The sequence below is a fragment of the Ambystoma mexicanum genome, chromosome 13 (assembly GCF_040938575.1).
Source record: "Ambystoma mexicanum isolate Mex_15411 chromosome 13, UKY_AmexF1_1, whole genome shotgun sequence".
In the NCBI taxonomy this organism is placed as follows: domain Eukaryota; kingdom Metazoa; phylum Chordata; class Amphibia; order Caudata; family Ambystomatidae; genus Ambystoma; species Ambystoma mexicanum.
The window spans coordinates 255,279,631-255,295,172 of NC_090938.1; positions in this window are offsets into that span (position 1 = coordinate 255,279,631).

Consider the following 15,542-nt stretch of genomic DNA (forward strand, 5'->3'; position numbering starts at 1 on the left):
CATTACTGATGCCCTGCCTCTCTATTCCTCACAGGCACAAATTCAGACAGCAATGGCGATGATGCCGCAGCACAACCAAGAACACCTGCACAAAAGTCCAGGGGTGAGGACGATGCCACCAGGCCATCCACATCCAGGGGTGCAGCAGCAACCAAAGGGAGAGCCAAAGCACACCCCAGTGCCCAACAGGGTACACAGCCCCTACCACAGGCTAAGCAGCCACCTGCCCCTGTCACCCTGGAGCACCATGATGGAGGAACCCGTGCCAGCAAGGCACACCTGCCAAAAGATGCTGTGGCCAGGAAGTCTGCCCACATGCAACAATCGGCCCCCCAGAAGACACCTCTTACCGAGGATGAGCCAACATCAGTGGCAAGTGACATGGATGGCACACAGTCAGCAGCCACCAGTTCGGTTGGCAAGGTTGCAGCATCGGCCCAACACAGTGCTGATGAGGACGAGGGGCCTGAGGAGGATCCTAATGCTGGAGTCAGCATGTTGGGGAATGGCTGACACACGCCCAGCCCGCAGGACACACCACAGGGCCCCCCTGAGCATGAGTTTGAAGGCCACTGGGGTGAGGAGGAGTCAGCTCCACAAGTACACAGCTCTGTGTTCAGCATGTCACCACGGCCATGCAACCATCCCGACGCACATCAATCAGGGACCTAGAGGGACGGTTGACCCGCATTGAGGGGAGACAAGAATCAATGCATGATATGGTAAGGCAGTATTTGGCTGATGAGGAGGCAACGCGCAAGGCCTACAGAGACAACATTGTGGCCATCATCCGTGCCATCAAAAGCCGTGTTGCAAAGCGGGTCCGTGAGGGCTTCACATCTGTCGCAGAGACCCTTGAACGCATGGCCAACAACATGGAACAATGCCGTCCTGCCGCAACCGAACCACAACCAAGTACATCAACGAGCACCACGCCGCAAGCTCCACACAAACTAGCCCTGTGCGCAGGTCCCTGCGTAGCATACGCCATCCAGAAATGCAACCCCCTCCATCAAAAAGGGGGAAGCAATAGGTGGGGACCCTTGGACGTGTTGGTTTGCAGTCCATTTTAAGGCATATTGAGCTGTGGGTGTGTGGGGCTGTTGGGGCTGGGGGGCGTGGGTGTTCGGGGCTGTTGGGGATGGGGGCATGGGTGTGTGGGGATGTTGGGGTGTGGGGGGTGGGTAGACTTTGACGAATTGCGGGTGGAGGGTTCATTCATGTAAATAGTTTCACCAGATCAATACACCTGTTGTGTCAAAAAAATCACATGACTGGACATTGCTTCTTGAATGTGAGTCTATTTATTGTACAACAGTGTCCAGTGCCCAGAGTCCCCCAATCCCAGTGCCCAGAGTCCCCCATTCCCTGTTCCCAGAGTTCCACATTTCAAGCACCTTCTGCATCCCAGTGCATCAGGAATAATGGGCATTCAATGATTGGCGGACATCACGTCCCTCATGTGAATCGCGATCTGGCTGATGTGCAGCATCTTCTTCTTCATCATCTTCATCCTCACCCGGGGTTGGCTGGTCCATGTCAGGTGGCAGTGGTACGTTGTGCCGGGTGCACATGTTGTGAAGCATGGCACATACCATTATGATCTTGCCCACCTTCTCAGGCCCGTAGATGAGTGTGCCGCCCGACCTGCTGAGGGAGTGAAACCATGGCTTCAACAGGCCAAAGGTCTGCTTTATCACCACACGAGTGCCTGCATGAACACGATTGTAGTCCTCCTTGTGCCTGTTCTGTGGATTACGGACAGGGGTGAGGAGCCACGGATTCAGGGCCAGCATCACCTGCATGGGAGCACAATATGTATGTGTGTGAGTATTTATTCCATCCCATTTGTGCACAGCATGTACATTGTTCATGTTCATATGCAGTGGGTCTTCAACAGCAGCTATTGACAATGCATCCGTGCAAATATCACTAATGTGTACTACTTGGCAATCCATGATGGGGTCACGGGTGACATACATGATTTAGGGGTATTGACATCAGATTCGCCACTCACCTAGATGAGGTACGAAGTTCCAAGATGTACTCCCATGTGAGGGATGTGTGGCAGAGGATGTTACCGTATGCATGTTGGGTTGACAATCATGCTTACTAATGATTGATGACACCACACACATGTCCCTCAACATCTTCACACATGTGACAATGGCACAATGTGGTTGTTGGTATGGTCCGCCAATGTAGGGATACATTCCTTGGATGAGGCTTGGTGTCGACTGGCATGCTGGTACTTAAGTACTGTGGATTGTTACTGCACAAATCGCACACATATTGGTGATGTTCAATACTTGATTGATTCCATTGTCCATACCTTGTGGCATGGTATTTTTGAGTTTGCCTTCATGTGCACATGTTGGCATGGTGTTATGGAGTGTTACTGTTGGGGAGGGGCACTGATGGGGATATCCATGAGTGGCATTTTGTCTTGCCCAGTCATGGATGCATGACCTGTAAGGTCCTTTGATACGCTCATTTGTATTTGGTTTTGTGATGGCAGGATGGTGCATTGTGGTACCTGTGGCTGCGGTCTGATAATGTCGAGTGGAAGTGTGCAGGGGTGGGCGCTGATTTGTATCTGACACTTGCACAATGAGGTACAGCCATGGTACGCCTGCATCCATTGTCAGTGTCATGCATCAAGTTGGAATGCACAAGTGCACAGTATTTGCCACCAAGGACAGTGTCCAGACACCTAAAATACCCCATTGCCAGGTAAGCAGACAGGTTGCATATGCATTTCACCCCCGCCCGACCCCCACCAATAACACCCCCATTGCCCTGTGATCAGACCTATCCAGCAGCCAGGCACGTTGTGTAGCATGTCGTTCCATGTAGCTTGAAAGCAAGGAGTTCTGCAGCATCATTGCATCATGTGTGGATCCTGGGAATCTGGCCCAGCAATGTGTTATCATCTTGCTTGTGTCACACACCATCTGCACATTGATGAAGTGGTATAGCTTCCGGTTGCAGTACACCATCTCCACGGCATGAATAACTACCAACTCCACGTGGGTGCAGCCGACGGCACCAATGACAATGGCATGCATACCAGTGCATGAAATGCAATGTTGGTGTCACTCACCTCCTGTGATGTCTGTGGTAGGGATTTGTATTCCCTTGCGTGCTTTAGGAGTGCATACAGCACTTGCTTTAGCATACCGATAAAACATGGTTGCGAGATGCCATGCAGCTGCCCCACTGTGTGCTGGTAGGTGCCTGTGGCCAGGAAGTGGAGCACACTTACCACCTTCAGCAGAGGGGGGATGGCGGTGCAGATGTTGATCAGGCTGACCAAGTCATCATGTATTAGATCCACAATGGTGCTGATGGTGTCCCTGTCCAGGGGGTACAGGGTGCGGATCTGTGCTGCGGTTAAGTCGAATGGACTGGCCCTTATGCAAGGGATTGGTGGCTGCCTGCGGGGAACCACTGCCTGCACTGCTGGTATTTGCTGGCCCAGTCTCACAATCCTTCTCCTCCTGCGTCTCCTCTGTAATCCCTGGTGTACTGCCTGCCCAAGGAGTAGCAGTGCAGGCATGTCCTCCAGCTCCTGTATCGCGACTGCACGTGGAATCATTTTGGTCTTGGAAGGGGTGTGGTGTGTGGGTGTGCTCCTTTTGTACTGGGCCAGTCTCCATTGCCTCCACCTGTGCTGATTGTGTGCATCTGTGGCAGTTGGGAACACAGCAGATTGCCATTAACGGGTGAACTGCGATGCCGGTGTTACCGGCATCTTGGTGACCCTTCTTACCGGCATCTGGATGCCGGTATGTGCATGTCCGTGCGACTCGTAATGTCCTCTTCCTTGCGCAATGCCGATGTTACTGGCACGGCATCCGCGCACAGTCCAGTACGGCGGTGCACGGTCACAGCGGGTCCCTGTCGATGCTGGTGAGACCGGCATTGCTGGTCGTAATGGCCCGGTCCGGTAAATGATGCCAGTATTGTATAGGGTTATCTTTACCCACTACCTTTGGAAGGTCATCAATACATAGGTTATTTCTTATGTTTCCTAGGTTTCAGACTGCTTTTGCAAAGTCTTAACTGTTTTTTTGAGAACTTCCACTCTATTAGTGACATCTTCTGCATCACTAACGCGCCACTCTACTTCCACTATTCTACTTTCAAATGCTGACCATTTGTCATCCAGCTGCATATGTGGCTTTCATGAAAGGTTTCAGAGCCCGTAATTCCATCAACATTGTTTGCGTAGTAAACTCCGTAATACCTTCTTTTGGCATAAGTGAATCACTCTTTGGCCTTTTGAATGAATTATTTAGTGATGAACAGCTTCCTTTTACTGACCTTTTTTGAGGAGGCCATAGTTTATGATTAAAGGATCCACAAGAAACAGATAACTGCTAATAACTTAGATATGTTTGACATCGACTGCAAGGTAAAAAAAGATACATAGAGTGTTTGTTACTGTATAAATATAACTACAATTAAAGCTACAGACTGCTGAACAAACGAAGTATGAAAACACGTTTACTTTACTTGAAGAGAAGTTTGTTTTCAATGAAAATTTAAATATAGTTGCATTCTCCTGTTTGCCACTTGGGGTAGATACAATATTTAAGTAAACTTTAAATGTCACCTCTTTCACACGAAGAACAGTTTTCCTTTGCAGGGCAGTCACATGTTATTGTGTGTTTACCGGGGTGACAGTGTTCGTCCTCTGAGGTGAATGGGCTACTAGGAGAATGGCGTCTTCCTGCCGACATGAACAGGCAGCCACAATCAGACTAGCCACAATGCGCCTTCAACAAAGACAGTGATCTGCCACCACTTCAGCACTTAACCCATGCTCCGATGTTGTTATGTATGATTTTAAGTGCTTATATGATTAGAATGTTACTCATATATGGTTGTGAGGAGTGGGGCTCTGGGATTGTGCCACTACCTTGTTTGGCGCTAAGCCATGTCTCCCGGTTTTGAACTTTAAAAATTGCAGCTACCAAATTTGCCACTTCCTTGCATACCACCTTGTGCCAGTCTTGTTTTCTTTTTACCCACTGCATGCTGGGACTTGAGGACCCATCCTTACAATGGGGAAAACAGAACTACAAGTTCCAGCATACAACTGGAAAACAATCAGGACTAGCTCAAGGTGTCACATATGGAATTGGGAAACTGGCCAGCTATAATGTGGTTGTCTTGCCTGGTTTCTCAGAGCACACTAGTCACCCCACTTGATATCATTCACATTTCTCTAGCTCTCAGGACCTCTCAAGGATCTCCTCGCAGCATCTCCAGCATCTCTTTCTGCTCAAGCACCTCAATTCACTGCTGAATTTCTGCCAACAATCAGGGCTTCCTGGGAAATGTCTCTCACCTAGATCCAGCCTAACCAAAGCCAGAACACCTGCTGCACACAGCACTCACTGGACTAGCTCTTCTCCAGGCTTCAGCAGGTACCACCTCCATGCCATCCCCAAAACATCTGCCTCTCCTCTCTGTTTCTTCCCTTCTTATACCTCTCATGACTTCACACCATTGGTAGGGAGACCCAATATCAGTTCACACTTGTCTCATTGGGCTAGTGTACTTTGGCTCCTCGTTCCTGAGCATTCTTTATTTCTGACCTCTGGTAACATGGAAGGGGAGTTTATGAATCCCCGGGCTGCCAGCTTGGATTTCATTATCGTTTGTTTTGTCAGAAGTAAGTGTTCTTTGTTCTCCTTTTATAGCAAGAGTGAATGGCGATATTCTGCTTCTATCAAGAGGTAGACATAATGGATGACCATTTTGTATTTGTAATAGTGAGGTTAGATGGGGGAAGGTTGCCACATCCTCCTTCCTGACAGCTTTTTGTCCACTCTCAGAGCAGCATTCTCAGTATCAGTAATCAAGCAGGATCTCCAGAGGACCCTTACCCATCAGACATCTCAAATGGTATTCTGTAAATGACCAGAATTACTATAACTCTCCATTGAATAAGGAATCTTTCAATGAGCACGAAAGACCGCTACATCAAAGTGCTCTTCAAACAAAGGCAGCAATCCCCATTGATCCTGCCAGCTACTGTCCTATCTCCAGCATTCTAAGCTCTGCTGAAAAAAAATCTGACAACAGCTAATAGATGTGGAATCTAACATTATCCTACATCACATCCATTTAGGATACAGGTCAATGGGAGGAACCACAACTACATGTATGGTGATTTAGAAAAAGAACAAAGTGGATTCTGATGCTTTGCCCCCCATTCCTCTGGAATTATCACCACTTTCAATACAATTAGCCCAAAAGTCCTGATGAAAAGGCTGAATGAGCATGGCTGAAGCAAACAGCATCATAACAGACTTCTCTCAAACAGGACAGAAACGACCCACATGGTACCTTGTAACTCAACCCCGCTTAATACCACATACCACGTCCTGCAATTCAGCCTTTGAGGCCTCCCTCATCATCAATTTCATGTCTCCTCTCCTGCACATCATGATCAAACAAAGAAATGCTGCTTACAAATGTGCATATGAGACCTGTAGTATAATATAGCGTGTTGGAGTGCGGCGCCACTGCATGGGCTACCTAGTTTAAAAGCACACCATTTTTTTTCTCAATATGTATTTTAAAAGCACACCATTTTTTTTTCTCAATACCTATTTAAAAGCACACCATTTTATTCTCACTTGAAATGCCTCACTTACAGGAGACACATTAGATACTTGATTAATTAACTTAGTGATAATACCATGTGTTATTGTGAATAATGTATGGAAACATAGCTCACTGGTGTAGATAAATCAGTGATAACAGCCATAGGTGGCACTCCATATGAAAATGTGGTGTTTCTGAATAATGTAGAAGTCCGAGGCCTCTAGAGATCACAAGAACAGTCTAAACAAAAGAATGGGGTTTTGTATGTTGGGGCCACAAATAAAACAAATAAATTATGCTCACCAAAATACCACCAACAAAATGTATTCCACTGTAAAGCCAAACCCAATCTGAATGCAAGGAATTGTCAAATTACCAATGTTTTTGGCGGTAAGAAAATACCACCAAGCCCCAAGTTTATACAAAATACCCAACATATTTATGGTGCGTTGCAGGCCGGGAAAGTGATCATAGAGCACCTACTGGGCGTGGCAAGTGTGTCTCACACTGCCATCTGTACATTAAAGGGAACCCATTTCATAATAACAGTGTGTCACTAAAAACGAATTTCAGAATGTCTCAAATGGAAGCCACATTCCCAGTGCAATATTTAGAGGCAAAGTTATATGCAGATGGGACGTGGTCATCGAACAGTGCCTCAGAATGGTATGACCGCATTCATGGTGAGGTGCAGAAAGAAAAACTAGACAATATTTTTGCAGAAGGCAGCATAATTCAGGTCTGCCTTCTAAGGTTATTAAATGCAGCTGATAAACATGCCGAGAAAGAATGTCTGATACGGCTATGCGCCAAGATCTGGTTTATTTTGAATAGGTCCCTGCGAATGCAAGCAAATGATCCCAAGCTGATTAACAGGTTAAAGGCTGACTTAAATGGGGCAAGTAAAAAGGAGGAAATGTTAAGAGCAGAATTAGAAGGATGTCAGAAAGACATGCAGTTAAAATTCAGAGAATTTGATATTCAATTGTCCAAAAGTAAGAAACAGTTTGAGGACAGTGAACAAGAATTGGTACACTTAAAGGCATTAGTGGACCACATTAGACACGATAAAGATGAGATGGTTTCAGAAATGCAGATTTTACAAAAAGAACATTATGAAAAAGAAAGTGATCTCCAAAATGCCGAACAGGAATGGTTAAAATGTCTCAAGAAAAAGACAAGAGAAACAAAGAATTTAATGAATGCCAAATGCAAATTTGCGACATGCAGGAGGTAATTAATAAAATGAGTGATGAAAACAACTATTTGCAAAACGAAGCAGACAGGCTCCTTAAAAAGTGTAAGGTCTTAGAACAGCAAATGTGCATTCCCATGTCCCAGGAGAGGCGGCAGGGTACCACATTCAATGGAGTTGAGGTGAATTCTATTTCTACCCAAAGAGCTAGTGCCCCAGTGACTGGGCCGGTTACTGAACTTGGTTGCAGCGCCCTTGCGGGATTTGATACTCCCATTGGGGACCGCCACCAATCCCATACACCTGGACCCAGGGTTGAGTCACCAAGTAGTGCAATTCCATGCATTGCAACAAGTAGCCCCATAAAGATAATGAAATCCATTAAAGCCCTGATCAAAACATTTAAAAAAGGAGGGGAATGCTGCATTGAGGATCACTTAGAAGCGGTTCATGACATTTTTAAAGCCCTCCAGATACCTAAGGAACAGTACAGGCAGTATTCTCATTTAACTTTAATGAATACGGCCAGTATCATAAGAGGATTGAATGAGCAGCAGAATATGACATGGGCAGAGTTTGAAAAAGAGATTAGGCGCCATTTTTCTCCTTTCCAGTCATTGCAGGAGGCGAAGAAAGTCGCTTACACAATCACTGCTGGGCCTAATACATCCCCTCGCCAGTTTTTACAAGACTTAAAAAGAGCATTTTCTCGCTTTGATGTATCTTTTGACGCCAATTCTAATGAGTTTAAAACTGCATACTTCTATGGGTTACAGAATGACATTATATCACAACTGGTTCGTGAATTTGATTGTGACAAGTCCCTTGAATGGATTGTACACCAAAGCACAAAACTATATGAGGTACTCTATTGTCAGGGTAGAGAAAGTGATAAAATGAAAGATACTAGACCTAAATCTAAAGAACTCTCAGCAACAGTGATGGAAATCAGGTCAGCCAAAATGTCCCTTGAGTCTGCTCAAAGTCCAAGTAATAATAATTTGGCACCTTAACAAAGGGGTAATCAACAAATGTCATTACACCCTGTACCAATGTTTCAATCACATGATCCTAGTAATAGGGAGAGCTCCATCAGCCGCAGGTACTTAGGAGATAGGCCCCGGGCAGGCTATCGGCCTGATATGTCAAGTATGAACAATAACCAGAGACAAAATCAGGATCAAAGAAATGATGGTCCCTATCAGACATTGGGGACACAGAGCAGATTTGACCCCAATACTGTGATATATGGTAATCAGGATAGACTCTCCCTTGTTACATGCGCAGGGTAGTGCAGCTGTTCAAGCGCTACCTTTAACAATGCAACTGGCATCACTGGCTTTCCCGTACTATCCTGCCACCACAATGCTTCTGTGGAGGACAGAGAACATTCCCTTCGCTTCCATAATTCTTGCTCCTCCTGTGGTGCAATGCCTTGGATTTCTGAGCTCTTGATGAACGGTTAAATCCTTGATTTACCAGCATAATCTTAACCACTTTTCCTTTAACATCTGGAACATCAAAACGTGAATGAATCAAGAGTTCAGAAACCATCCCAATAGAAATCACTCACCTGAGAGGTATCAGAATAGATCCAATCAGGGGGAAAACAACCAATATCGATCTAGGCCACAGAGAGAGGATTCTAGAGAGATGGAAACATTTCAGTGTATCGAGGCCTAAGTGAAAATTTTAGCTGAGCAAATAGGAAAGCTTTGTACAGCACAAACACAGTCATCAAAGGAGGGGGCAGAAGGCCATAGCAATGACCGGAGGGCTTCTGAAAAGTGACTAAGTACTTATGATACCTGCAGTGCCAAAAAGACAGATTGCTCTGGTGTTATTTTGCATAATGACTCTGAGATGCCTAATGATTTAAAAGTGAAAGTATCAGTAAATGAACATGTAACAGAAAGTGCAAGTACTTCTAAACGAGAAGTTCGGTTTAACCTAGAGCTAAATCAGACATTGGAGATTTGTACAAATGAAAAGAAATACCTGAAATTCCAAAGGAACAAAGAGACAGGTTTAAGAAAAATGACTCATGCATGGGGAATACCAGTGAACAGAGAGTAAGTGGCGAAGCTATAACTCCTTCCATGGGCAATCAGAACAATAACCAAACACAGGCAGTAAAAAGAAATGCTCAAAAGGAGCGGTACATGTCAATCACCTGAAGAATTCTTTGAGCCACATATTTTTTAAGAGGTTAAAAGGGCTGGTACTACACTAAATGATCACAAATCCACAGAATTAGACAATGACAAATTGCCAAGTGGTGTTGTTACACATGTTCAGTTGGAGGGTTGTAATGAGGTCTCTGATGATACCTGGATGGATGGGCGAACGGTGGCCACACTCCAAAAAACCTCTGAACATGGGGAAATTAATAAAGTCTCACACATAGAAATGGGCAAAAAGGAGGGAAAAATGTCTTTCCATTTACCAATGTGCTTAGCCAAAAGTGAAAAAGGCCTGAGAAAGGTGAGCCCTGAAATCAGTAAGAATTCGCACTTCTTATGTGTGTTAGAGGAAGTAGAAGCAAGGTATTATGCTCCCATCACTGTAGAAGAAAAATGCAATACATTTGCAATGATTGACACAGGCGCACAGGCCACAATTATGTCTAAAGAATTGGTAAAGAGTATCAATGAAGGGAGATTCCCACAGAATCAGATCACAGTGAAGGAAAATCAAGGTCCAGTGCATCATTTTAAGGGGGAGGAGGTGCCTATTATAGGCGTCACCGAGGTTGACATAAAGATAGGTAAACACAGAATGAAACAGGAGGTATTGATCACATCCATTTGTGATATTCCATTTCTGATGGGAACAGATTGCCTGAAAACACTCTCTCCTCTCATAGATGGGGTGAATGGAGTACTGTGGTCCTTAATCAAAAAACCATTGAGACCTAAGAAAATAAAATAAAAAAACAGCAACATAAATGTATGTTACACCGTTGCCAAAACAAATGATGCAGTGGAGCTATATCTCCAGAATAGCTGCATCCCTAGCGTCACTGTTATATTATTGTGTCAAGATAAAATGCAGAGTGAAGATGAGAAACAATCTGTACAGATATACTTGGACCCAAGGAAAAGATGGCAAACTGCCATAGATGAGCACACATTACGCTTTTATTTAAAAGAGAAGACATGCAAACAGAATACTGTTCCTAAAACAGATTCAGAAAAACACATCACCACTCTTGCTGAAATACACATGAAAGATGAGCAACCATGGGTTCACATTGGTATAAATGACTATTCTAAACCAACAAAAGCCACTTTAGCACTTGAACAGGAAAGGAGCTTCATTAATGAGAAATAGTTGCAAAAAATAATGGAGAAAAACCAATATGTCTCTGGTTTGGACAGTCCAGACTCTGAAAACCGAATTGCAGGAAGATGCATGCTAAAAATTAGCATTGGGCAGAAAACAATTTACCATAATGTATGGATAGTGAGTGGAACACAAAATGACTTTTACATGGGCAATGATATCATGCACAGAATGTGTATGGTGTTAGATTTCCTTAATCAAAAAATATGGTCACGCCTAGGTGGGCCCGCACCTGAATTTGAAGTCAAAAGAAGGGCTTATCATTGCGCACAGCTGGTCCCATATGCAATTGAATTACAACTGAGGAAGGATACCATTATCCCTGCATTCACCAAACAGGTTGCAATAACACTGGAGTGCAAAAATGGACAGCAGATGAAAGATTCTGATGCATTTGTGTGCTTAAATGAATCCATAAAACAGCAGGGCCTGGATTATGAATACAGTCCATTGGTAGATATTGGTGAAGGGTCTGTATAAATCATGGTGAATAATAAAAGTTGTCAAGATATTCATTTAGAGGAAAACTCCTCATTAGAAATGGCCATACAAAAATCACATTATACTGCAGATCTGAATAACATGGTGATTGGAAATATACCTGAAAAGTATGTAGATGCCAAGGGTGAGTTGCCAGAACACCTGAATTCTCAGCCCAAAGGAATATTTAAAATTCATTCTATGTACCCTTATGATTCAAGTGAGACAGTGTGCTGTCATCAAGAGGATTGCATAACATTTAACTTAAATGAAAATGAAATAGAAAATCAGCCCATTGAAGTGGAAGCTGATATGTCAAAACATTTAAAGTGGCAGCTTAACAGAGAGTCACAGCCACACAGTTAGAGAAAAGCGCCAAGATTCCCCTTCCAGAACATTTTCCAGAATTCTCCAAAATGGTAGAGGAGCATATTTAATCAGCGGATGCATGTGACAGCGAAGAGGATAGAAATTAACTGAGGAAGATACTTATGGAGTTTACGGATGTATTTGCAAAAGATGCTTACGATTGCGGTCTAACTGATTTACATGTGGCCACGCTACCGGAAGGGTGTAGCAGAAGCCCAGTATTTGTGCGCCAGTATAGATTACCACTGGCATGTTTAGAGTCATTGGCAGATATTATAAAAAATATGGAGTCTCGGGAATCATCAGGCCCATTCATAGCACATCCAACACACCTATTTTAGGTGTGTTGAAGCCAAATGGTCAATGGCGGCTATGTGCAGATTTGAGGGAGTTAAATAAAAGAGTGCCAGTATCCAGATGGCCACTGCCATTCATTGATCAGGGCCTAGCTCAGTTACATGGTTCAAAAGTGTTTACCACGTTAGATCTCACCTCTGGATATTGGTGCGTGCCATTGGCAGAGGAGATTCAGAATTTATTTTCATTTTCATTTGATAAAACACAATACCCGTGGGTTAGAGTTCCATTTGGGTATGTCAATAGTGGGAGTGCATTTGGAATATTTTTGAGAAAGGCCATGCCAGATGCAGCGGAAAGAGGTACCATAGTTTATGTGGATGATGTACTGATAAAAAATGAAAGCTTGAAAAACCATTTTGATGAAATAAGACATGTTCTTGGCCAATTGCAGAAAGCAGGCGCCAAAGTATCTTTACAAAAGGCACAATGGTGCAAGAAAAAGGTGAATTTTCTAGGCCATGAAGTGACTGAACATGGATTAAACCCACAAAAGAAGAAAGTGGAGGCTATACAAAAACTAAAAGACCCTAAAAATGTGAAAGGGGTAAAATGTTTTTTAGGAATGATGGGCTATAACAGGAAGTTCATTGAAAATTATGCTGAAATTACTCAACCATTAACTAAGCTGTTAAAGCTGAATACGCCCTGGAAATGGGAAAAATAGCAGTCGGAGGCAGTGGCTAAATTAAAGGAATGTCTTGTAAAGGCACCATGTTTAGTATACCCCATAAAGGATAGGGATTTATTTATAGAAATAGGTTTATCTGAACAGTGTATGTCAGCAGTGCTATCAAAAAAACATGATTTGAATCACAAAACCATTGCCTATGCAAGTAAGGCGTTTTCCCAAGTTGAAATTAAATTCAGTGAATGTGAAAAGGCCCTTTTGACCACTGTGTGGGTGCTACAGCATTTCTGCCCCATTGCTCAGGGAGAAAAGGTAATTATTGAGACCAATCATCAACCATTGCAGTTTTTAGAGAGTAAAAGAATCAGGTCAGGTAACCTAGCACAGTCCAGAATCACTTCATGGACGCTAGCATTACAAGGTTTTCCTGTAGAAGTTAGATATGGCCAAAATAAAAAAAGCCCAGTTGCTCAAGGTTTAGCAGATCTACATGACTGTGCAGCTGAACATGTATCAAATGAAATGGAAGTAGAAACTAGTTTACAGGATTTTGGGCAATCACCACACAAAGCTTTTGATGAAAAGACATGCAAGGATTTGCCAACTGTATATGTTGATGGTTGTGCTTTTCACATTGAAAATGACAGTAATAAACAATTAGCGTCAGGAATAGGAAATGTCTGGTTGAAATGTGAAGGCGTCCCCAGTATAGGGATGAGAATTGGAGCTAGGAGCAGTCAAGTAGCGTAATTGGCAGCCATTTATAAAGCAAATGCTACTGCAGTTGATAATAAATTTAGTGAAATTGTCCTGGTGACTGATTCTGACTATGCACGAAATAGCTTTGTGGAATATTTACCTGGCTGGAAAGCGAGAGGCATGATTACATACAACAAAAAGCCACTTAAACATGGAAAAATGATACAAGCCATAGACAAATTGGTGTCAGAGAATGATTTAACAATATACTGGAGGAAAATTTGTGGGCATTTAAAAACTCCAGGAGAGGATAAGGAGGGGAATGATAAGGCAGATCAGCTGGATAAAATTGGGGCTGTGATGGGAGAATCGCTATCTATTGAACATTTACTTGGTGAAATACAAATTGATGCAGTAACACGTTCTAAAGCAACAAAGGAGATAGATCAGTCAGTGGTACAGTGGAGGTATCATACACCAGATCAAGATCTAATTGAGGCACAAAAGGATGATCGAATTTTGGGAATCTATTATAATCATTTGATAGATCCTGAACAAAACCCTTTAAGAGAAAATGATTGTATGGGAAAAGAAGAGTTGAGGGTGCTATTAAAGAATAAAAAGCGAATTAGACTACAGGATGGACTCATGATTAGAGAGTCCATAACAGGACAGATACAGTGGGTGGTACCCCTTTCATTCAGAGGCTAATGCTACACCATGCACATGATGCAATAACTGCAGGCCACAGAGGTTCACAAAAAACATTGGAAATACTAAAAGATTATGCTTACCGGCCACATATGTCCCAAGATGTGGAATTATATACTAGAGGATGTCTAGTATGTGCACAATTTAAACCTGCTTCACCAATGCATAGAGCTCCATTAATGAAAAGAGGCTTAACTCTTCCATGGTCAGATTTGCAAATAGACTATGTAGGGCCTGTAAAGAGGTCGAGCAGGGGGAATCGTTATATTTTGAGTGTGGTGTGTTTGATGTCGAAATGGATTGAGTGTATTCCTGCACCTGATTGTAGTGCGGAATCAGCAGCTACATTACTGGTGAATCATGTGTTTTCAAGGTTTGGGTTACCCCAAAGAATAGAATCAGACAGAGGGAGTCATTTCACAAGTGCTCTAATGAGTAAGGTATGGCAAATACTGGGTGTAAAAAGGAAATTACATATTGCATATCGAGCTGCTTCTTCTGGGGGAGTTGAACACTGTAATAGGTCTGTTGTGGACATATTAAAGAAATTGTAGCAGAAGCAGGTTCCAGCTGGGATTTACGTTTACCTTTGGTTTTGATGGCAATCAGATCAACTCCTGCCAAAGCAACAGGTGTTAGCCCCCATGAGGTTTTGACAGGTAGGAAAATGGTGTTACCACAAAACCTGCTATACAGAACACATGAGCAGACACTTGTGAGCGCATCCACAGTTCATGAATACATTGATGAACTGAGGAAGCATTTACAGCATGCATTTGCTTTTGTACAGCGGAATCTAGAAAGAGCTGCTGACACTGCAAAGTCATATTATGATAAAAAGACATCAGTGAAAGAGTATTGTGTGGGCGATCAGGTGTATAAATTTCATTTTGGAAAAGGTAAACAGAAAAATTCCAAATTTCTAGCAGCTTGGCAGGGGCCATTTCAAATTATAGATAAGGTCTCTCCTGTAGTATACAAAATTTTGAAAACTGAAGGTGGAACAGCAACAGAACAGTTTGTTCATGTAAACCAAATTAAACCCTGGCACTCCGACACGAAATTAAAAGGCTTGAGCGTGTAGAAACAGATAAAGCCCCTTAAATACATAGAAAGAGATACATGAGTCTATTC